Source organism: Bos grunniens, chromosome 10 (genome assembly GCF_055505025.1).
Source record: "Bos grunniens cultivar Pamir isolate PY7600 chromosome 10, Bosgru_T2T1.0, whole genome shotgun sequence".
NCBI classification, from domain to species: domain Eukaryota; kingdom Metazoa; phylum Chordata; class Mammalia; order Artiodactyla; family Bovidae; genus Bos; species Bos grunniens.
Genome location: NC_141174.1, coordinates 20,290,234 through 20,315,568, shown reverse-complemented (window position 1 = coordinate 20,315,568; position 25,335 = coordinate 20,290,234). Strand labels below are relative to the sequence as shown.

General features: G+C 38.8%; 1 protein-coding gene across 1 annotated transcript in view; it reads left to right on the top strand.

Moving 5' to 3' along the window:
• Positions 1 to 4,135: 4,135 nt before the first annotated feature.
• SIPA1L1 (signal induced proliferation associated 1 like 1) overlaps positions 4,136 to 25,335 on the top strand; it is a 190,357-nt gene continuing 169,157 nt past the window's right edge. Inside the window, exon 1 of the mRNA XM_086319958.1 lies at positions 4,136 to 4,458. The gene's annotated coding sequence lies outside the window, so the exon portion shown is untranslated. The remainder of the gene's footprint in view (positions 4,459 to 25,335) is intronic.

Sequence of the window (25,335 nt, the reverse complement as noted above, 5' to 3'; positions counted from 1 at the left end):
CTACAGTCCCACAATGTATTTTATATCCGTTTTTTTTTGTTGAAAAAACTTGTTTCTTAAGGGAAAAAAAAACCTGTTACTGACATCATCAGTTCAGTGAACTGATGTTTTTGTTTCTTGTAGAAGGATGTCTTCGTATTTATTTCTTATGTACAGGAATTTGTAGACTTGGCTTGTTTTTATGCCTCAAAATGAAATGGTGCCTTTGTGGGGGATGCTCCACTGGGCTGAGGGAACTTCTAGACAGTGACTCAGATCTGTAATTAGGTCTCGCTTTCCTCGCCCTTGTTGACTTAAAAGCTCTGGCCATAGACCATTTAGTCTGGGGAAGCCATACGTGAATCATCTAAATTGGCACAAATTATCCAGAATGCTACTAAATGTTTTCTACTCTTTATTGTGATTGAGGGGACTAGAAAGGGAGACTTCTTTGAATTTGAAGGTATTCTCAAGGGTATGTATACACATTTGTGAAAGCACATCTCATCCTTAGGGTGAAAAGCAATAGAATATTTGACAGTTGTAGGCAGTTCTCATTTTGCAAGTCTGTTTTAGAACATTCCTTCAGGCTTTGTAGCCTTTCCTTTGGGAAGGAGATAGCAACAGTTGCCTGTTTCCCAGCTCCAGTTTGTTCTCCTTCCAGGGTCTTTCAGGAAGGGAGATCCAGTGGCCGTCTTGCTGCCAATGGTCTCAGCTTAACTCCCACAGCACGGTTGACATAGTTTAGTTTATATTATGTTTGTATTTAGTTTATATTATGTTTGTTTTGCATCTTTTAACTTGAACCCTCTCATCAATATCTTTCATATATATTTAGGATGGAATTTGATAATCCTTTTCTTCTCTTTCTTAAAAGGGTGAATCAGCAGACTTACTTAGACCTGCGTCAGTTACCTGGCAGTGAAGTGGGTGAAAGTCGTTTTTTTGTCTTCACTGAATAAGTTCACTTTGTTTCAGCTTATTTTAGTGAAAAACATTAAAATAATCAAATTAATTCTACAGTGGAGGATATTTAAATGTAAGTCATTTAGGAATAAAGATACAATGAGGGCTTTTCTTAGATAGAAAGTAAGCCTTTTAATTAGTTTTTTCTCTCTCTATGGGTTTTCTCTGATGGTGTGTTAAGGATCTTGTCCAGCACTTATTACCTGATTGTTTCTGCCCTGAAGAGAAAAAACAAGCACATTTAGCCAGTCAGTAGCTAAAAGACCAGATTTTCAACTTGTAATGTGAGTTGACTTTTTAATACGTAGATAAATCTTTGTTTTCATGTTGAGATATCTGAGATCGGGCCTTTCAGAGGAATGTGTCTTTTGACATGAAGTAGAAGAAAGCCATGGCTCGTTGCCTAACTGTGTTTTGCAGACCTTAGTGCTGTTCTGCGTCTGTGGGGTCACGTGAGTTGGGCTGTCTTTGTTGGTCTAGGGCATTGCTGTTTGTTATATACTGTCATAGTCATTTTGGAAAGTCAGGTGTTCAAATTACAAAATTATGGTTAGCAAATCGGCTGAGTTAAGTTGGAAGATTTTAAAGTGAGTTTCTAAGAAACTGGTTGGTAAAGTATTCCTAATTACATGGTTCCTTCAGCTCTTTCCCATGATATAAATCACAAAGGACCTTCATATTAGCAGTTTAGGCTGTGTTTATAAAGGATGCCTGTTCACTAAAAACTGCAATCCTGTTTGTCATAAGGACTTGTTTAGTACCCAATTAACCTTTCACTTAATCTCTCTTTAGAATTAGGAGCCAAGAGACCACGCTTCAGTACCAAATACAAACACCCAACCTTATGGCCTTTAGTTTGCACAGTGTGGAAGTAACTGGGTCATGAGCTAACACCTAAATAGAGGCGTGTGAAAGGTTTACCTCCAGTGGGACTTCAGCATCACCTTATGGCTTCTAGGTTACACTGTGTGAGTTATTTCTTCTGTGGCATTCAGTATCTCTCGTCAACAGGTGCATGACAGGCCAGGTCAAGAATTCAAGAGTTCTTAATGAATGGGGACATATCTGGAGTTTTATGCTTGATGATATCTTGTCCCCACAGTAGCAGATGCCTTCTAACTTTCTGGAAATGAAATCTCAATCTTATAATGAATACTAATCCCTGGCAAAAACTTTGCACCGTCTTTTTTTTTTTCTCTCTCTCTCTTTTCAAATTAGTTAAACAGAATTAGTCTGATCTGTAGGGTTAGATGCCCTCTGTGTATTCTGCAAACTCTGCTAAACAATGTATGAAGATATATATCGCCTTCCTCTTGAGCCTCCCTCCCACTTGGTAATCCTATTTTATTACTGCATAGTGGCTTCATTTTAAAGATAGAGACATCAATGGATATCCATCCACTCTGCAAGTGTATAGAGCTTGTTGGTTATAAAAATTCAAGCCAAGGCCCAGCATTCATCGTAGCTAAAATTCTGTTCTTTCATGATATTCTGCTAATCATTTTGGAGTCATGTTCATTTCGTTGTATTTGTTTGAAAGTGAAAGTTGCTCAGCCATATTTGACTTTGTGCGACCCCATGGACTATACAGTCCATGGAATTCTCCAGTCCAGAATACTGGAGTGGGTGGCCTTTCCCTTCTCCAGGGGATCTTCCCAAAGGGATCAAACCCAGGTCTCCCGTGTTGCAGACGGATTCTTTACCAGCTGAGCCACAAGGGAAGCCCAAGAATACGGGAGTGGGTAGCCTATCCCTTCTTCAGCGTATTTTCCTGACCTAGTAACCAAACTGAGGTCTACTGCATTGCAGACGGATTCTTTACCATCTGAGCTTTTGTTTGAAGCATCGAGAAAATCTGGGCAGAGGATGAGATGGTTAGATAGCATCACCAATTCAATAGACGTGAATTTGAGCAAAATCTTCACTAATAGCTTAGTCAGTAAAGAGTCTGCTTACAATGTAGGAGACCTGGGTTTGATTCCTGGGTTGGGAGGATCCCCTGGAGAAGGAAATGGCAACGCACTCCAGTATTCTTGCCTGGAGAATCCAATGGACAGAGGAGTGTGGCAGGCTACCGTCCATGGGGTTGCAAGAGTCGGACAGGACTCTTGCAGGACAGGACAGTTTAGTGACTAAACTACCACCACTGGGGGATAGTGAAGGACAGGAGAGCCTGGTGTGCTACAGTTCAGATATAACTGAGCAATGCAACAGCAGCAACTCCAGCAAATTAAAAAAATAACTTTTCCAAAAATAATATGTACCTACAAAAATGCAGGAAGTATATCTGAACATAAAATGAAAATGACCATCTGTAATGTTGCTGTCGAGAAGTAGTTGTGATCAGCATGCACTAATAACGTGCTCTCATAGAACCCAGGGCATACCATTACGGGGGGGGGGGTGACCCATACCAGTGGTTAATGAAGGACTGACGTGGATGGTGGCACCCAGAAATTCTTAAATACCTGTAATGGTATGTGTTAAACATAATATCACCTACACTGCAAGTATTTATATGAACAAGTTGTTGACATTTCATTGTAGAATAAAGAGGGAGTCTCTTTAAAGACAAGCTGGGCTCTGGCCTATCCTGGTTAACTTTTGTTTTTAATGCTTTTAGGGAGAGAATTTTGGTGTCGGGTGTATTTCTCTATGTAGGCCTGTGACTTGTTTTTGTTTGATTTGTTTAAGTGAAGGAGCCTTGAAAGTAAGCTTATTATATGGAACAGTAGGAGAACACTGTGTTTTTAAAGGAAATGTCTGTTCCCTGATAGGAAAGGCAAGAGACTAGGCTGCATATGGTAATTCTCCAAGGGTAATTGAGTTCAGGGTCCCTCCTGGACTTGTTTTTAATACGCTGTATCTCTCCTGTGCCACATTCTGTTCCATGTACCCCTTCTCTTTGCTTCCTCCCCCATCCTGTAAGGTAAACAATGCAGCATTGCAGAACCCTGCGCTGACTCACATCTCCAGTATCCCACTTCATGCTTTGGTTTACAGTAAGCCCGGGTGTTGTCTGGTTTTCAAATCACCACACCACAAGGAAACAACAGACATCGCCCTGGATCTGAAAGTATTTGCCCTTTGTGATGTTTTGATCATTTCTGAGGATTTGTTTGCTGGCCTCTTTCTCTGAGGCTCAAAATAACTTGGTATGTATGCCACAGCCCTCTTAGCTTCCAGAGGGCTTCTTTTAAGTGCCTGTCCTTAACAGAAGCATTCTCTCTGAGCAGTGATGCACTTCAACCAGTTGGCCAGTAATGAGCCCCAGAGTTTCTTGTCCTGAAGCCTTAGTGGTGTAAACAGAGCAAATGATGAGAGCTTTGTCCTTTGTCCTCTCTTCCAAGTACAGGGTGTAAAAGTTGTTTTAGAGGAAGTTTGCGTTTTGTGGTATCACTTGGTTTTGGTCCTGTGTCCCTTTAGATTTTAGCCTGGAATTCTTTGGGAAACTCCACCCCTGGAAGAAAAGGAGGATTTTTAAAAGAATTGTGTCAGCAGCTGTCAATGTTGGTAAGAACACAGCACTGTCTTTGCAGATTTTTTAGTTATACAGCAACAGCTTGTGGCATTTTACTTTTGCAATGGCAGTCACTTGCACTGAGAGGCTGATTTGAATTGTATTAGTCAAATAGCTTCATTTTAAATTATTTTATAACTTTGTATTGTTGTAAAACACTCAAACTTTGATTCCCTGATGTTATAAGTGTGTTGTTAGTTTGACATCAGATTAAGATCTTTGCTTTTAAATGGTTGAAGAAAGCAAATTTTAACTTGTTTTCAAAATATTTTTATTAATAAATAGTAATCGTATCTTTTCTACCAGTTTTACTTATGGGTAGCTTCATATGACATTTCCATTTTGCATGATTGTTTTTAATGTTCTGAACTGTTGTCTTTTTATTCACAGTCTTAGGGTTGTATATGTCATTTGATTTTCTTGCATAACGCTCATTAGATGTATTTCAAATTTGTTTATTTTCAAGTCCAATGCTAAAGCTATAAATAACCCTCCTTATTTTTAATTTGCACTTTGACTCTTAACAAGTTATAACACAATCTCTCTATGAGTCGGTTCCTGATTCTGTTAAATTTACTCCTCCTTCACAAAGATAGCTTGATAGGTATTTGTTTGTTTCACATAAGATTTCAATGTAATCTCTTTTTGAAAAGGATTTGGATTAAGTCATTTATTATTGGTTTCTCAATCCTCATTTTCATTCCTTCAAAATGGGTTATCTTTTTACTTCTCCTTCCACATTTCCTTCCTCTTTTTTTGATATGAAAGATACGAGGTGGACCATAAGAAGAGATTTTGACTTTGTTCTAAGTGAAAGATGGGAATGAAGTCAAGTTCAGGTAGAGAATGAAAGGTCAGCCTTATGTGGGAAGAAAATTAGAAAAGAATTCAGGTGAGAAATTTGTCGTCTTAAAACTTAACCCATCACAGGAATTGGTACTGGCACCCCACTCCAGTACTCTTGCCTGGAAAATCCCATGGACAGAGGGGCCTGGTAGGCTGCAGTCCATAGGGTCGCTAGGAGTCGGACACGACTGAGTGACTTCACTTTATTTTTTCACTTCCGTGCATTGGAGAAGGAAATGGCAACCCACTCCAGTGTTCTTGCCTGGAGAATCCCAGGGACGGGGAGCCTGGTGGGCTGCCGTCTATGGGGTCGCACAGAGTCGGACACGACTGAAGTGACTTAGCAGCATTATTTCTTTATCTGCGTCTTTGTTGACCCAAATCATACCAGGTCACTTCCATCTTCTGAGCTAGGTCTTTGTTTTTTCTTAGTAGATGGTCAGTTAACAGAAAGTCTGACTGACTTGCTGACTTGTTAACTGCAAGAAAAAAATAGGCTCCCTCTCTTCTTAAAACCGCCATTCTAATTTCCTACTGGTGAATTCCTCCTTCATGGATTCTGTGAGGAAGTTGAATACCACCCCCTTTTTTTTTAGTTGAATCTTCTTCCCTAATATTATGTAGTAGATCCCTTTTTTCCTAGAGAAGTGTGAGATGTTATTTTGTCTTCAGTTTTCAAAGTAAAAGGCTCCCCTGTTGCCTCGTTTCCAGAGAGGTGGTTTCCAACCATTCCTACTTGAGTTTTTGTGGAACATTGGTCTTCCGTAAATTGGTGGGATTAAAATTGTGTCCTGACATTTTGCTGCATTCTTTGAGATTCTTGGAGTGCCCAGGTGGTCTATGAAACCACAGTTGGGAGTGACTGCGTGGGCGTCCATCCTTTCATCTCTTACATCTGGCAGAGTGGGATCTGGGCTTCAGTGTTTCTCTCCTGCTTCCTCTGGTTTGCCACTTCAGATCTTTTTGGCTTCATTACTAGGTCTCTAAATTTCATTGTCAAGTCCACTTTCTTCCAAATGTTACAAAACAGAACCAGAGCCATGATGCATTTTGGTTTGTGTCTGTTTTTGGCATTTCTGGATACAGAAAGGGCACAGTAGGCCCCTTCTTAACACGTTTCGATGCTTGAAGAACAATAAAACATAAAAGAATAAAAAGTCTAGTTTCTTTATGTTGATATATGGCAAAAACTAACACTGTTGTAAAGCAGTTATCCTCCAGTTAAAAATAAATAACAAAAAAATAATAACACCAAACTGTAATATCTATTTTGGGTGGAAAACTGTTAAAAATAAGTGTATATTTCTTAAAAAAAAAAAAAAAAAGTCTAGTTTCTTGTTAGGTAGTTACTGTCCTTTCCAGACTCCTCCTTTTTTGGTTGTGTTTATTGCATGTAGCCCACCACTAACTGCAGTCATGGGATGTTGCTTTCGCATATGATCTGCAGGATAGTTTCAGATGGTTTCTTAGTGACTGTTCTTTAGCGCAGAAGAAGATGCACTTATTTCAGTTTTGTGCATTTCTCCCTCCAAGTGCACAGGGCCACGTGTTCTTTGGTGCCAGGATGCTTCCTTACAGTTCTGAGAGGACTTGGCCTGTTTTCCCAAATGAGATAATGGACACAAAAATGCTCTCTAGTAAGCTACAAAATGTCATAAAGAGGATACTGTTGTTACCATTATTCTCTGCTTGAGTGGCCAACTATAAATACTCTCTGTTCGTTTCATGACCTCCATCTGAGATCTGGTTGCGTCTGACATTGCTGTTTCCAGGGAATAGCTATTTCTTGATTAGGCCGACTTTTTCCTTCTTAGACCTTTTGCAGAAGAAAAAGCTCCACACATTGAACAAATGTAGCATAACAAATATTACATTCAAGCAAGTGGTTATTATTTCATAATATTTACAAAGAAAGGAGTCCCTGCCCTTTATATACAGAAAAAGTTTCTATTGGCAATGACCCTGAAGTTCCTGGCCCCATGAAAAATAACTGGTTCTAGGAGTCACAATTTCTGGGTGCCCGTCTCACTTCTTACTCAGCAAGAGGACGGTTTCTCTGACAGATGGACTTGTAGATTTTGTTGAGCTTTCATACAGAATACAGCGTGTGTGTGATTTAAATCCTTGCCCTCGAGCTTTTCAATTTGTGCACAGTGATGTTCTTGTGGAGAGGGGTGTGACCTGGACCACAGAGAGAGAACTTACAAGGAGAATAAAGGTTGGGGGTGGGGGGCATTTTCTTCCTCTGCCTCCCATCGTAGCTGGAAAGTGGAAGTGTTGTGGTGAGATGCTTCTTCTGCCGCAGATACCATCTGAGCGGGTGTCTTATTTGTGGGGCAATGCCAGCTCGCATGTTGAAGCTGGCCTAAAAGCTGCTTCTTCATTGGCAGCAGCTCCTCATCAGAAATGCTTTCCTGCATTTCATGGTAAACCACTGCTGACACTGATGGGGAATTCTGAAAAGACCGTGTCGTGGTGATTTGACATTCCTTGAAGCTGGTCAATAGTTTACCTCAACAGGCCTTTTGAAATTGTTTCAAAACACTAATCGCACGCTGACAGCAGCTTGCCCTGTTGAGGGGAAGAGTTGGGCTGATTATTGTACGTATTCTAAGACTGCTTGATTAGGGGGGCATTTCTTAGCTTACCCTGTCTGTTCTTTCCTTTCCACTGTAAATGGAACTTAAATTCCATGAAAGACTGTATTGTAAGTCCTAGTTTCTGGACTTATGAAAATTCTGAAATTTGCTTTTCAGAATTTTGGATTTTGTAAAGTACAGTGTTAGCTAGGGCAGACCAGAAAAGTTGTGTCAGTTACCTTGGAAGTGATGTCTTTGTTGAATAAGGAAAAGAAGGATACAGTAGCAGTGGAAACACTTGATTAGGTCCAAGGAAAACATTTTAGCTCTTCTTAGGATACCATTCTCTGCCTTCAAAGGAGAGATATTTAAACTTGCCAGTTACTTAGGCATTTAAAAAAATTCAATTCTCTATTGAATTTGTTACAGTATTGCTTCTGTTTTATGTTTTGTTTTTTTGTCCATGAAGCACATGGGATCTCAGCTCCCCGACCAGGAATCGAACACACACCCCTCCAGCTTTGGAAGGTGAAATCTTGACCTCTGGGCTGCCAGGGAAGTCCCTGCATGGGCATTTTAAGTTGTTTGAAATTACGGTAAAGTCATGTAGTGTTCAAAAAAGGGGACTGAAATCAGCAGAGCATAGAAAGTCCAAGTTGTCGCTTCCACAGAAACCAGACCTTGTTCGTGTTATATGGACTATAATTTCTTATCTCCATCTCTAGCAAGAATAATTCATACTCCACATGAGATAAATTATCGCCTTCATTGGGCCATTTGTTAAAAGTTCCACCTACTGGTGAGTAAATTAACCTAGAGAGCATGTTCTGTATTTAGAATGTTTGACTAATGTAAGGAATCCAGTGTTTATTAGTCTATGACATACATTTTAAGGATAAGTAAATAAAGACCCAAATGCATAGTTATTTGTTAAAAATAACAAAATAAGTCATTTGAAGAGCAGGAAACAGATGGGCTCTTGTATCCTTCTTTCTAGAAAAGCTAATCCATGTTGACACAAGGCATACATCATTCACAAGAGAGATTCTAGTCTTTTGCCAGATATTCTTTCTTTATTTGAGGCATGTATGATACCAATCACAACAGTTGTCAACTCAGGTCTCTCCATTCAGTACATTTTCCATAAGGTAGCACAAAGGAATTAAGGTTCATTCCTTGAATTAGGAACCTTAAGGTTAAGGGAGAGGAAGGTGGCAGGCCCATGGATCCACTGTGCTGGAGGATAAACCTACTTCCCAGCACCCAACGCCCATGGATCCACTGTGCTGGAGGATAAACCTACTTCCTAGCACCCAACGCCTTCCTTTGCTCTGTCCTCCATGCTTAATGAGCTCCTATGCCTTCCCACAGTTGAACTCTTCACCCTGTCTGTCTTGTGGACCCCTCGCCTTCTCCAGATGTGAATCCTCTAGTCCTGGCATTCCCGTCTTCCCCCTGCCCATCTCTTCATGCATGTTCTTTGCCTGTAAATATTCTTCAACTCTCTTTCTCCAGCACAAATGTTCCCACCCCCTCTCAGATCTCTCGTTGTCTCTTTCTTGTTTCCAGTGCAGGAAAAACAAGAAGTGGGGCAAGGGGAAGAACTAGTCCATCAGTGAAAAATCCCTTAATTCTTCTAGTGTTTTGGGAGTTGTTTGAGGGACGCCAATTTATAATACACCTGCATTAATACACATACAGTAAAATGTATAGATCTTAAGTGGCCTAAGATTTGGGTTGTTTCTAGTTATTATTGGCTGTTAGGAATAAGGCTGCTAGAAACATTTTTATAAAGTCATCTTGTAGACATCTTATTTTCATACCTCTTGGGTAAATACCTAGGAATAGAATTGTTGGATCATAGACTAGATGTTTGTTTGACAATATAAGAAGCTGCTGAATGTTTTTCCAAAGTGGTTGTGCCATTTTATGCTTGAGTGAGTAATAATTTGTGAGCCTTCCAGTTGCGTCACATTCTTACTAGTGTTTAATAGTTAGCTTTTTGTGTGTGTGTTGGAAGGTGGAGATATTGACTAATATTCTCTGAACTGAGATGGAACTTTGAAACTCTAGAACAAAACAGGCAGCTCCAAAAAGTGCAATTAGGAAGTTTCTTGTCAATTACTGGGGGCTTCCCTGGTGGTTCAGATAGTAAAGAGTCTCCCTGCAGTGCGGGAGACCTGGATTCAGTCCCTGGGTTGGGAAGATCCCCTGAAGAAGGAAATGGCAACCCATTCCAGTATTCTTGCCTGGAAAATCCCATGAATGGAGGAGCCTGGCAGGCTACAGTCCGTGGGGTCGCAAAGGTCGGACACGACTGAGTGACTTCATTTTGTCGGTAACTTACATACCTAGAGAGAAGCAAGTCCACACCTCTAGGAACCAAGGTGGTTCTGTGTGAGCAGCAGGCATTCTTCCAGTTTTCATATCAAAGGCAAAGATAGAGCAGTAGGGCACCTGCCTGGCTTGGGTGCCTTCACTGGGAAGACTAAAGCTACATCACCCAGAAACAAGAGGGCAGGTGGGACTGCAGACATAGGAGGCAGCTGGCAAAATGGAGTCAGTGTGGTTCAGCCACACAATTGTTGGGGTTTTGTTGTTGTTGTTGTTGTTTTGCTCTGTTTTGTTTAATTTTTGCTAATTCTGGTAGGATGAGTCCTCCTGTAATGCGGGAGACCTGGGTTTGATCCCTGAGTTGGAAGGATCCCTTGAAGGAGGGCATGGCAACCCACTCCAGTATTTTTGCCTGGAGAATACTGGCAAGCCCAGAGGAGGCTGATGGGCTACAGTCCGTGGGGACGCAGAGTCGCACACGACTAAAGCACAGCACAGTAGGATGAGTATCTCATTGTGATTTTTAATTTGTGTTTTCCTAATGATTAATAATTTTTATTTGTGTTTTCCTGATTAGTGATTTTGAATATCTTTTCATATGCTTATTGGCTACTCATCTTTTTTTTTGGCATACTCTCTTGATTGTTTTTCTAAAATATTATTGAATTATTGTTATTGATTTGTGAGGTTTTTAAATATGTATTGCCTATACATATTTAAATAATGTATAAATGTGTGCAGATATGTAACATAGACATATATATGTATGTCAGATCCAAAATCACTGCAGATGGTGACTGCAGCCATGAAATTAAAAGATGCTTACTCCTTGGAAGAAAAGTTATGACCAATCTAGATAGCATATTCAAAAGCAGAGACATTACTTTGCCAACAAAAGTCCGTCTAGTCAAGGCTATAGTTTTTCCAGTGGTCATGTATGGATGTGAAAGTTGGACTGTGAAGAAAGCTGAGTGCTGAAGAATTGATGCTTTTGAACTGTGGTGTTGGAGAAGACTCTTGAGAGTCTGAGTGACTGAACTGAACTGAAGCATATATTTATATTCTTTTTTGATTTTTAATTGAAGTATAGTACAATATTACATGTTTCAGATGTGTAACATGGTGATTGATAATTTTTAATATTATACTCCTTTTATAGTTATTTCCTGTGCTGTATAGTATATCTTTATAGCTTACTTGTTTTATATATAATAGTTGGTACCTCTTAATCCTCTACTCCTGTCTCACCTCTCTCCCCTTCCATCTTCCCACTGGTATCCACTAGTTTGTTCTCTGTATCTCTGAGTCTGATACTTTTTTGATATATTCACCAGTTTGTTGTATTTTTTTAAATTTCACGTGAGATACCATATAGTATTTGTCTTCCTCTGGCTTATTTCATTTGGCATAATTCCATACAGGTTGTTGCAAATGGGAAAATTTCTTTTTTTTTTTTTAATGTCTGAATAGTATTCCATAGTGTGTGTGTGTATATATGTGTGTGTGTGTGTATATACATATATAGGTATATATACACCATATCCTTTCTATTCATTCATCTGTCAATAAGACATTAGGGTTGTTTCCATATCTTGGCAATTGTAAATAGTGCTGCTATAAAACTGAGATACATGTATCTTTTTGAATCAGTGTTTTCTCCATACCCCCCTCCACCTCCCCCCAGTTATATACCCAAGAGTCAACTTGCTGAGTCATATTGTAGTTCTATTTTTAGCTTTTTGCGAAACCTCCATACTGTTTTCCACAGTGGCTGTGCCAATTTACATTCCCACCAACAGTGTATGAGGATTCCTGTGTCTCTGCATCCAGACCAACATTTGTTATTTATATTCTTTTTGGTGGTAGCCATCCTGACAGGTATGAGATGAAATCTCATTGTGGTTTTAATTTGTGTTTCTCCAATGATTAATGATATTTAGCATCTTTTCACGTGCCTGTTGGCCATCTACAGTTTCTCTTTGCAAAAATGTCTATTCAAGTCGTCTGCCAATTTTTTAATTGTGTTGTTTGTTTTTTAATATTGAGTTGTATGAGCTATTTATGTATTTTGGATACTACCCTTTATTGGTCATTTGTAAATATATTCTCCCATTCAATATGTTGACTTTTCATTTTGTTGATGATTTCCTTTGCTGTGTGAAAGTTTTTAAGTTTAACTAGGTCCTATTTATTTTGGTTTGTATTTCTTTTGCTTTAAGAGAGAGAGATTTTTATTAATGGTGTCTCTTGATATGCAGAAAGTTTAACCCAATGTATTATTTTTCATGGTTAGTACTTGGCTGTGAGTTATCTAAGAAGTCTTTCCCTTTTCAATAGAGGGAATGTGTTTTTTTGTGTTTACTTAAACATCCGTTAGTGATAACCTACCTTTAATTTTTTTGTATATGAAGTAACATAATTATTGAGGTGTTGTTTTTTCCCCCCATTTGTTTGCTAAAAGATTTTTTTCCTCTTACAGTGAGTTGTTGTCTTGGTTGATAATCAGTTAACCATATGTGTATAAATCTGTTCCTGGACTATTTTTTGTTCCACTGCTCTATTTGTCTTTTCTTATGCCAATTATACACCGTCTTGAGTACAGTAGCTGTATTATAAGTTTTAAATCAAGTAATTAAGCCCTCTAACTTTGTTCTTGCTTTTCATAATTGTTTAACTATGGTAGATCCTTTGTATTTTCTTAGAAATTTTAGAATGAACTTGTCATTGTTTTTTGTTTGATTCATAAAAGCCTGCTAGATTTTGATTGGGATTTCATTGAACCTGTTTTTTAATTTGTGGAGAACAGACATTTTGATAATACAGAGTCTGCTTTCCACAAACCTCTCTACTTAATTCTCTCAAAGTTTTCTAGTTTTCAGTATAGAAAATTTTCACTTCCTTCATTAGGTATATTAGGAATTTTTATTGACATTTTTTCTCCTTCATTTATTCTTATATCAAATATTTATTAAGTAGATATTATGTGACTGATTTTCTTATGCTCCTCAAAATGATAGTGTTTTAAAGTTTTAAGATTTAAAAAATTTTTTTCTACCTTTTACTTGCTAGAATAGAAACATATAGTTGCTGTTTGTAAATTGACGGTATATTCTACAAGACTCCTAAATTCACATGCTAGTTCTAATATTGTGTGCGTGTGTGTTATTGACATACATAGTCATTGCTAGATGTCTGTGAAAATGACAGTTTTACTTCTTCTTTTCTATGTTTATACCTTTTTAAACTGCTTTTCCTGGTCGGACTGAACTAGCCAGAACTTTGAGCTCAAGGTTGATTAAAAGTGTTGAGAACAGAATCCTGATTTTAGCGGGGGAAAGTACTGTATTACTCTGTGGCTTTTGCTCTTAAAGCATTGTAATTCTGTGGTCTCCTTCTTTCCACATACCCAATTCTCAAGATTCTCAGCCTGTGTATTCCTGGGCTTTCTTTTGCTCGTGACATAATTACATTATCTTCTCTGTTTTCTGCCTCATTTCCCAAGGAGTAACACCCCTCTTTTTTTTTTTTTTAAATTCTTCATCTTGGTTCTTCTCCTTCCATGAAAAACAGCTTCTTTTTTTACTGACTTCTCATCTTCTCATTCATTATTTTTTAAAATAAATTTTATTTATTTGTTTACTTTTGGCTGTGCTGGGTCTTCATTGCTTTGCACAGGCTTTTCTCTAGTTGTGGCAAGCAGGGGCTGTTCTTTGTTGCACTGTGTGGGCTTCTCATTCAAGTGGCTTCTGCTGTTGCAGAGCACAGGCTCTCGGCACAAGACATCCAGTGGCGGGCTTGGCAGTTGTGGCTCACGGGCTCTAGAGCTTGGGCTCAGTAGTTGTGATACACGTATTCAGTTGCTCTGCAACATGTGGATCTTCCCAGACCAGGAATGAAACCTGTGTCCCTTGCATTGGCAGGTGGATTCTTTTTTTTTTTTTTTTAATTGAAGGATAATTGCTTTACAATATTGCTTTAGTTTCTGCCATGAATTAGCCATGGATATACATATATAAATATGTGTGTGTGTGTATATATGTGTATATACACACACACACATACACATATATCCCTCTGTCTTGAACCTCCCTCCCACCTCCCACCCTTCCCCACCCCTCTGGGTTGTTACAGAGCCTTGATTTGAGTTCCCTGAGCCATACAGTAAATTGCCATTGGCTGTCTGTGTTACATATGGTGGAGTATATGCTTCCAAGCTACTCTCTCCATTCCCCTTACCCTTTCCTTCTCCCCACCCCCCCCACCCCCCAGCCACCTGTGTCCAGAAGTCTGCTTTCTGTGTCTGCATCTCTGTTGCTGGCAGGCAGATTCTTATCCACTGTACTACCAGGGAAGTCCACTCATTCATTTCTGTATTCATTCCTGTATTTATTAAGTGGGTGCTTTGTGACTCAGCTGGTATCTGGGGCTGGTATGAAGCATGGGAAGTGCTTTGAAAGAATGGGTTCCTTGGAATTCCCCGGTAGGGCTGGCTGTCTCACCTGGTCTGCTGCTCAGAGAGAAGGCTTGCCGGGGGCGATGATGATGCTGCCTCTCGTCCTTCCTGTGCCGAGGCCCAGGACTAGGGGCTGGTTCTCCTTTACTCCTCAGCATGTCCTCACACCTGTTCTCAGTTGTTGCCATGTCATTTCTCCGGGCACTGTTTCCAAAAGAATAGTTGTCAGAATTATCCTGTGGCGCTCACTGCTTTGTGCCCTGTGTGCTTTTATGTGAAGTGTTCCCTAACAGCTCTTAGCACTGGACAGTAGTAACATGTTTGTCTCGATCTTTAGCGACGCTGTAGAATTTTATATGCGTCAGAAGCTTAAAAATGGTTTTGAAATAAGGAGCTCAGTGAAAAATGTTTTTGTTAATTTGTATCTTATATTTCATTGCTGGATAGATTTTTTTTAATTGCGAAAATACTTTCAAGGTGTATTGATGTCACAGCATAATTTTTTTCTTGAAATACTCACATGGAGGCTTCCTTTCCCTCCGAGGACCTGGGCAGTGGGTGGCTCTCTACCTGGTGACTGTGGCCACAGCAGGCTCCATCTTTGGAGAACACATGTCTTTGAGTGCCCCGTCTTCAAGATTCCTACCTGGAGTTTTTCATTTTGTTTTTTTCACCCAGTGTCTGCTTTTCTCTTTTTGTCAGAATGCCTCTTATTAAAAAGCTCTGCTTATTTTTTTTAAAAGGAGATACAAACTAAAGATTAATATATTTTCAGATCATTAAATTTTAAAGCTATAAATAGTGTCTTAATGCTAATGGAATAGATACGTGAAACATCGTTCAGTGATTTCACTGGAATGAAGGTGAAGCAATTAAATGTACTTAAAAATATATAAATTAAATTATGTATTTCTTGTTTCAGGCAATTGTATTTGCCTTAGTACGCATTAAATGTATCTTTATAGTTTTACCATCCTTAAGCATAATGTCAGAAGTCCATAAACCCAATTATGCCATGGGAAATCTGCTATGAGGATTTTGTTCAGTGAATTTCTATCATTTAAAAAATTTAAATTGCTTTGAAAGATAAATGAAATTTTATTAATTGATTTTTAGAGAGAAGGAGAAGGCGATGGCACCCCACTCCAGTATTCTTGCCTGGAAAATCCATGGATGGAGGAACCTGGTGGGCTGCAGTCCATGGGGTCGCTAAAAGTCGTACACGACTGAGCAATTTCACTTTCACTTTTCACTTTCATGCATTGGAGAAGGAAATGGCAACCCACTCCAGTGTTCTTGCCTGGAGTATCCCAGGGACGGCGGAGCCTGGTAGGCTGCCGTCTATGGGGTCACACAGAGTCGGACACAACTGAAGCAACTTAGCAGCAGAGAGGAATGTGGTGATCATAGAAAGTGTTTATATAGCAGATAAAATCATTGTTTATGAGTATGTTTTATACATATATAAAATGATATTTTTAAGTGCCCTGAAAATGTAGTTATTAACAGTCAGTCAACAGGAGAATCAGTGTTTTAAGGATGTTTTACATTATGTTTGCATTTCTAATATTGTTAGTTTAAAAATAAAATTCGTATTCAGTGTAAAAGTGAAATGAAAAGGCATAATTACATACTGAGACATTGCTTATCCTATTTGATCATAAGCCTTTGAGCCTTACTGTTCTGAGGTTTTTATCATTGTTTTTATTTTTAAATTCAAGTATACTTCTTTTTTTTCTTTATATCTAATTTAAAATGCTTCACTTCTGTTAAACTTAAGAGTTCAAGGTGAATCTGCATGTGTTTTTAAGTGCTAGAGAAAAATTTGGCAAGTCCTTTTGAAGGGTGACCGTGATGGCTCCCTTGGCCCTATAGAGAGCCCCACTCTGGGGAAGGTCCTTTTATCAGTAGATTGGGATTTACTAGATATAATTCATTCCCATTAATTGCTTCTTTCTGAAATTCTACATTTCAATTATCTTTTAGGCAGAGTGTTTTTTGGTGCGAGAGCATCTTTTAAAAAAGTCTTTAATATATATATTTTAAATGTCCTGCATCGTCTTGCTGTCTCTAGCCAGGTTGCTTGCCCTTATAGGTATAGAGCTGTCCCACAGGGGAGCCAGGTAATTCTGCTGTGACCGTTCCAAGCCCCAAGATCACTTTTGATATTTCCCATGTTTCATTCTCTTACTGTCTCTGCCTAGATTGGATAAATAGGGCTAGATTTTACAAGGTCTGCTGCAAACATTTGATATTTTCAATCACAAGTTGGCCGATTGGGAGGCTTCTATTTAGTTACTTGAACTAGGTCACCAGACACATTGTATTAATCCCATCGTTTCAATGGGCCATCTGTTGAGTCACTCTGGTAATTGTTCCTTTTCTAAATACCAGTGTACCCAAGTTCAGTTGCAGCCAAGAGTGTTAGGAGTCTTTTCACGGAGACTAATGCACTGAGCTGTGGTCCCCTCTCAAGTGCAACTTGCCCTTGGAGAGTTTTTATTGTCACCTTCTTTCTGTGTTCCTTTTCCTCATTGTGAGTTTTTGGTTGTGGTAGTTGAGGGTAATGTTTAGGAAAAAGAGGTCAGACATTTGTGAGTAGCAGTCGTAGGATTGCTTTGTGATGAAGCTTTGGGGAAGAGAAGGGAAAGAATGGTCAATAAACAACCCTACTGTGTATATTTGGGCTCTTCTGTGATGCCTGGGAAGGATCTGACATGGCTGTCCAAGCTGAGGCTTTAAGCTAAATGGCTGTTCACCCATTGAAATGTACGTTTTACTTTGTGTTTCTAATTTTCTGGCAAGATCTAGAAAGTAAGAGTCTTAATTCTGAAAGGCAAACGCAGTGTAGATGGGGAACTATACTGATGTAGGCATTTTTTATGTTATCTGTGAAAAAGAGAAATGCTGACTGTGTCCTGGGCTCTCTTCTCTTCTCCCCCATGGTGATACCATCTAGTTCTGTGACTTTGAATGCCACCCATATATCTCTGCGACTCCCAATTCCGTGCCTGCAGCTCAAAGCTCTTTTAGATTAGTGTTTCAAACTGCCTTTCTGATAGCTGTACATAGATCTCCAATAGATAGGCTCAGTATAAACTCTTGGTTTATATCTGGCATGATCAACTCATCCTGGTTTCCCAGGACACTCTTGGTTTTAACACTGCAAGTGCTACATTTTAGTAAGCCTCTCAGCCCCAGACAAAACGAGGATGCTTGGTCATCCTGTTTATGAAATGTTTCTTGCCCACTCTGAATATCTCTGCAGAATCATTCCCCCAGTTGCTCATGAGTTATCCTTGTTTCTTTCTAGATCCATCAGCATGTCATGTTTCTAAACCATGTGTGATCCATCTGTATTCCTTGCTGTCTACCTTCAAAAACACCCAACTCTGTCCATTTCTCTGCATCTCTGCTGATCCTAACTTAGAGCAAACCATTTGAATTTTCTGCTGGCTCATGTGCATAACAAACCCATGGCATCCTGTGACCATTTCACATTGTTCTTACCAAGGTCTCCAAGCTTCCTGACAGTCTGAAGCCTTCTGTCTTTCCTACCCCGTGTCATCCCTTCTGCCCCCTCCAGCCACACTGGCTCTCTTTACCTTGGACATGTGAAGTTTGTTCATGTTTTAGGATCTTTCTACTTGCTCTTCCTTTTGCCTGGCGTGTCCTTTTCTTTGTGTAGCTGATTTCTTCTGGACATTTAGGTCTTATCTTAAGTAACTTTCTTCAGAGAGGCCTTCCTTGACCAACCAATTGATAAGAATATTCAGTCAGCCATCTTAGTCATATTACTTTCTAACTTTGTTTTTCTGCATAACACTTTTCACTCTCTTACGTTATTTGATTGGCTTGTTCTCGCGCTGCCCTTCTAGAAAGTAGGGGAGTGAGGGCTTTTCTGCTACATTCACTATTCTAGCCCCAGGCTTTAGAACAGTTCACAGGGTGGGTGTTCAGGAAATATTATTAGTTGAAGTAAAGAATAATTACCTCAAGCCATGTTATGGGTGGCACTAGTGGTAAAGACGCTAGCAAAGTAATGCTCCAAATTCTCCAAGCCAGGCTTCAGCAGTACATGAACCGTGAACTTCGGATGTTCAAACTGGATTTAGAAAAGGCAGAGGAACCAGAGATCAAATTGCCAACATCTGTTGGATCATCAAAAAAGGAAGAGAGTCCAGAAAAACATCTACTTCTGCTTCGTTGACTATGCCAAACCTTTGATTGTATGGATCACAGCAAGCTGTGGAAAATTCTGAAAGAGATGGAAATACCAGACCACCTGACCTGCTTCCTGAGAAATCTATATGTGGGTCAAGAAGCAACAGTTAGAACTGGACATGGAACAACAGACTGGTTCCAAATCAGGAAAGGAGTACGTCAAGGCTGTATATTGTCACCTTGCTTATTTAACTTCTATGCAGAGAACATCATGAGAAATGCTGGACTGGATGAAGCACAAGCTGGAATCAGGGTTGCCGGAAGAAATATCAGTAACCTCAAATATGCAGATGACACCATCCTTACAGTAGAAAGCGAAGAACTAAAGAGACTCTTAATGAAAGTGAAAGAGGAGGGTGAAAAAGCTGGCTTAAAACATAACATTCAGAAAACTAAGATCATGGTATCTGGTCCCATCACTTCGTGGCAAATAGATGGGAAAACAATGTAAACAGTGACAGATCTTTATTTTGGGGGGCTCCCAAATCACTGCAGATGGTGACTGCAGCCATGAATTTAAAGGACACTTACTCCTTGGAAGAAAAGCTTTGACCAACCTAGACAGCGTATTAAAAAGCAGAGATATTACTTTACCAACAAATGTCCGTCTAGTCAAAGCTGTGGTTTTTCCAGTAGTCATGTATGGATGTGAGAGTTGGGCTATAAAGAAAGCTGAGCACCAAGAAATTGATGCTTTTGAAATGTGGTGTTAGAGAACACTTTTGAGAGTCCCTTGGACTGCAAGGAGCTCCAACCAGTCCATCCTAAAGGAAATCAGTCCTGAATATTCATTGGAAGGACTGATGCTGAAGCTGAAACTCCAATACTTTGGCCACCTGATGCAAAGAACTGACATTTGAAAAGACCCTGATGCTGGGAAAGATTGAAGGAGGGAGGTGAAAGGGACGACAGAGGATGAGATGGTTGGATGGCATCACCAACTCAATGGACTTGAGTTTGGGTAAGCTCCGGGAGTTGGTGATGGACAGGGAGGCCTGGTGTGCTGCGGTCCATGGGGTTGCAAAGAGTCGGACACGACTGAGCAACTGAACTGAACCGATCATTATAGAACATTTAGCAGTGTCCCAAGCCTCAACTCACTTAGATGCCAGTATCATTCCTTACCAAGAGGTGACAACCAGACACTGCTGCATGTCCTCTTGGGGGAAAATTGAAACCGTTATTTTAAGCAATTATGTTTGCCTCTATGTTCTTTACACTGGGAAATTACTAATGCAAAAAAACCAAGTACAAAGCTGGTGGGTTTCTTTTTTTTTTTGGCTGGGGGAGGGGGGATGTATCTGATTTTTAGAAAACTATTACAGAGAAAAAATGTTCATCTTACATCATTACTAAGTCATAAGAATCTATTTTCAACTTGTGTGCCTCTGTAATTCCACATTAAGCTTTGTGTTAGAAACCCTAAAATATTCTGAGGGAATTTGTTCTTTCAGGGTTTCTATATTTTTCGCCTGCTCCCATCACCATGGAGCTAAAACACTTTGAGAGACATGTTAGGTTAAAAACAGTCATGACAGAAGAGGAAAAAATATTTTTCTTCGGCTTTTTTCTTTTTTTCTTTTCAGTTCTTCCTTACCCCTCAGTCAACTGAGTAGGATGATCAGTTTGAATGTTCTTAAATGGGGCATCAGGGTAGGAAAGGTATCTTTTCCAGAGCATTTTTTTCCTCCTGGAAAATGCCAACATAATTTGATCTGTGAAATGATATGCTAAGATCAGGGAAAATGTACCAGAACTATGTAGGTGAACAAGCCTTTTTACTTGGCCTACACCCACTTTATAGATTTATGTGGTTAGGGCTCCTGTATATCATGTCGATTTTTTTCTTTTTTTTCCCAATCTGGAAGTCAAATACCAAAATGTGTTCTAGTTTTTAATGTAGAACTGATTGATTCTTGGAATAAATGAAGTTCTTACCAGCTTTCTTAAAGTGTGACCTTTGCACACTATTGTGTAAGAAATATGAAGTTACCAGAGATAATCTGTTAATTGAAGGATTTGAGTTTCTCATCTCTTTAGTGGAGGGTGCATGGGCTTCGGTAGTTGCAGCACATGGGCTCAACAGTGCGGTTTCTAGGCTCTAGAGCACAGGCTCAGTAATTGTGGCACCTGGCCTAGGTGCCTTGCAGCATGTGGAATCTTCCTGGAGCAGAGATCAAACCTGTGTTCTGCATTGGGAGGAAAATCCCTAGCCACTGGACCACCAGGGAAGCCCCAGTCCTTTCAGATATACCAAGAATTAATATCACATTGATGAGAGAAGTTTTTCACCCTAGTATTTATGAGCAGTAGCATCTTCTGTTAGCTTGTAGGAACGTATCCTAGTATGTTATTTGTGTTCAGCAAGTGTGGTTTGGAGAGTTCTTCCCTTTAAAATGCTGCATTTTTCTAAACAGTTAATATCTTCTGATATGAATTATCAGCCCAATTGTGATTTCACTGTGTTGAAACCCTCAGGCAATTTCAGGAAGTTTAGACGCCTTGTTTCTTTTTGAGCAGTATTACTGTTTCTTTCTGTACAGATGAAAACATGATACTGAAATTTAAGTGGATGGCCTTACAGTAAATTGTGGAATTTAAACATCAGAGACTTAAAAATAATTGCAGTGATTAAAAAACAGTTTAAAAACATATCTGCTTTTGTGATACAGGCTAATGAGAAAGTCTTTTTCTCTTGTTTTAAGTGTTTGGCTCCTTATCAGTTAACCCCCAATTTTTAACATAAGGAGACAGTCTTTGCATTCTTGAGTAAACTCACCACAGGGGACCCTCTGTATAAAGAGTTAGAAGGTGCTTTTCTCTGTGCATTTGTATATTGATAAGAACAAAGTTTATAAATTACAACATCTTCTGATTTTATTCTTATAAAAAAATTTTAACAACTTTTTGGGTATTTTATTTCTTGCTCCCCTTAGCTGCTGTACTCAGTTTACCCTACTTTTTACAATATTAAGAATAATAAACATAGATACTGAAAAGTTACTGCCTCCCTCTCCAAGTTTCAGTATTGGTACTCTGGATGTGTGTATACATATATGCATATCTACACACATAGGTGTGTATTTATGAGTGTATATCTATATATGTGTGTTTGTTAATTTTTCTATATCATGTTGTTTTTTTTCCCCCCCTTTGGCTTTAAATTTGTCAAAAGGTATTTCTAAATACCTGCTCTGGGCCATGCTGGGAGCACAGGGATGACTGGGTAAAGACCTTGTCTTCTTAGAACCTGTAGAAAACCTGGAATTGACAGTAGCATATACAGAGAAAGATAATCATCACTGTCAAGTTACAGCACTAAAATACTACTGATTAGTGGTATTCTCCCCATCAGTGTATGTGTTATTGTTAGGTTTTTTCCCCTCTTTGCATTGTTGAGGTCCTGTTGTTCATAGTTTTTGAACTTAACGTTATGTTCTCTCATAAAAGCACCAGTTTTTGTGAGTATATAGTATTTGTGGACATTCCATAATTTATATGGTATAAGAGTGTTTAGGTAGTTTACAGTTATTTTTTATTGTAAATAATGCTGTGATGAACACCGTCTGCATACAATTTTGTCTTCTGGAGTATTTCCTTTAGACATTTCAGGAGTAGAATGACTGCATAAAGGTATGTAAGCATTTTAGAGGCTCTTGATACATATTCCTAAAAGTTGTTTTTTGTTTTTTTTTTCAATAACTTGTTTTCATTCATCCCGGTACCCAATGAGTACATTTTGTAAAAAAGGAAAAAACAACACCTCACCCCCCAAAAAACCCACCTCTTTTCATTTGTATTTATTTATTGAATAGGAACATTTTTCAAATGTTTAGCCAAAGATTTATTGCTTTCTTTCGTGAATTGTCTATTAATACTTATTTTCCCATTTTTCTTCTGGAGTCTTAGCTTAGTGTTTCATCTTGATTGACAGGGACTCTGTAAATTCAGTATTTTACAGAGTATTATGTGTATACTTATTATGTATATTCAGTGCATTAAACCTCTGTTGTAGTTTCCTTACTGGTTTTTGGTTTGCCTTTTAATATATCAATATTTTAAACTTTCATGTAAGCAAATCTATCAGCTTTCTCTTTTATAGTTTTTCATTGCTTTTGCACATGGAAAATCTTTCTCCGTTTATGTATCATATTTTCCTCTTGACATTTGATTAACTTTTTGGCTAAGTTCTTTGCACTCATTAATTCCGTAAGAAAGAAAGTCTGTTACTGACGAGCCAGCAGGACTTTGCTGCCAAAGGGGGCTGCTGCAGGTTGTGCTCTGTACTTCTCTGCATGGAGGGGCTGCTTACCCTGTTTATTCTCTGACTTTACTCTGACTCTTGGTACTGGTGGAGCTGTGTGACTCATTGGACTATGGTTCTGTTAATCTTGGGTCCTTGTGAAAGTACTTTGTTGAATATAAAGGATGGAAGTGAACAAAGTAAAATTTAAACCAAAGTCATAAGACTCTTAGTCAAGATCATACTGTGTTTTTAGGAGGCCCAGAAATGAAAACCGACTTTTTCTAGGTTGTAACAGATATAAAGAAAGCTACCTCACTCACTTTTGCATGCTAGAAATACTATGGATTGTAATGTTAGGCTAGAATTGACTGCCAAAAAGAATGTAAAATATTATTTCTGGCTTATTTTATGATGATAACTACCAATTTTCTAATTTGTACAAGTTGTTATTTTAAAATATGTAACTCAGTTGAAAGGAAAATACTTCCAACTTGCTGGAAAATGAATACTGCTAAACTGCATCATAGGTAGTTCTTAAAAGTGCTGGTTTGTGATACATAAATAAATTGTCTTACATGATTTTTAAACCAAAACCCCACTTTGTTTTGTTTTGTTTTGTTTTTTCAAAACCCCACTTTTAGAACTAATACTCTTGATGGCATTCCAGGTGGAATAGGTTTAAACATATTTCATTGAATGCAAAGCCTGGGTACTGTATGTTGCTTTTACATCATATTTGTCCATTTCCTCTCCCACTAAATGCAAACATTTTTAGGGCAGTAACTCCAACGTGTAGAACAGTCGTCCATTATTTGTTGAGTAATAGATGTTTGTTGAGTGCGTATCGGGGCGTAGTCTGAGAAAGAGAGGAGAAAGCAGTGCTTCTGCTCGAGTGCCCGCGCTGTACCAGGCATCGTCCCAGATACTCACTGTTCTTATAACCATACAGAGAGCCTTGCTTTTCTAAAGATGAACCCGATTTTTACCTTTCTTGTTATTTCCTGGAGATGTTATGAGCACTAGATTATTACAGGACTGCAGAAAACTGCCCAAGCAGACATGTGGGGAGCTCCAACATGTTTGGAGGTAGAAGTCTGTACCAACTGTAATCAGAAGCGATGTGGACGGCTGGTGAAAGCCATGGATGCCGTGGGACTAGCTTGCACATACTTGGAGGTGATTTGCTTTTGAAGGTTTAGTTTGTGGATTCAAATAAGCTAAGTCACCTTTCTGAATTTTCTGAATCATTTTTGGGGGGAGATTTTTTTTTGGGTGTGGACCAGAGTCCACATTTTAAAAGTCTTTATTGAATTTGTTACAATATTGGTCCTGTTGTTTTTTTATGTTCTGTTTTTCTGGGTGTGAGACATGTAGGATTTTAGCTCCCCGACCAGGGGTTGAACCTGCACCTCCTGCATTTGAAGGCAAAGTCTTAACCACTAGCCTGCCAAGGAAGTCCCTAAAGCATTTTGTATGTATGCATACTAGCAGCAGACATAAATATTTTCACTTTCTATTTAATCTTAACTGAAGCTTTACTTTTTGTAGAGAGAGTCACAGTATGACAAAAAAATTTTTTATAGTTTTTCTTAATAATATACACTGTTTATAGTCTCTTCCCCACCCCCCAGTGGCGAAGGACTCCCCATGAAAAATTTTACACCAAGATTGTGTTAGACCATCAAAAAGATTCAAGGTTTTTATAATTTAGGGCAGTAATGATCTTACAGAAATATCAATGTAAAATATTGTGAGCTTAGTTTACCTGACAGGTAAATATAGAGTAATAAAGAGAAATTTTTCTTTCTTTTTTTTTAAACCAAAGGATTTGGACCTAGTTGCTGATTCATCTCTAGAGTACTTTGATCTGTCTTTAAAAACAAAACAGAGTTTTCTGCATTTTCCCCCTACCAAATGTAAAATTAAAATTTGAAATTTCCAAAAGCAAGTTTCTTAACTGTTGAGAAAAGAGACGCCAACTCCCACTGAAGTGGGAAAACCATGTAAAACTTGTAAATTTGTTTTTTGTGTGAAGATTCACTTCATTTTCCTGAGCCAGATTTGATGTGGACAACTTTTCCTTGAATACTCATTAAAATATGGGCTGAAAGAATAAGAGTTCTTCTTTAACACCCAAAATTGATTCTTCATGTGAAGATTTTAAAATAATTTTTAGTGGACTCTGATT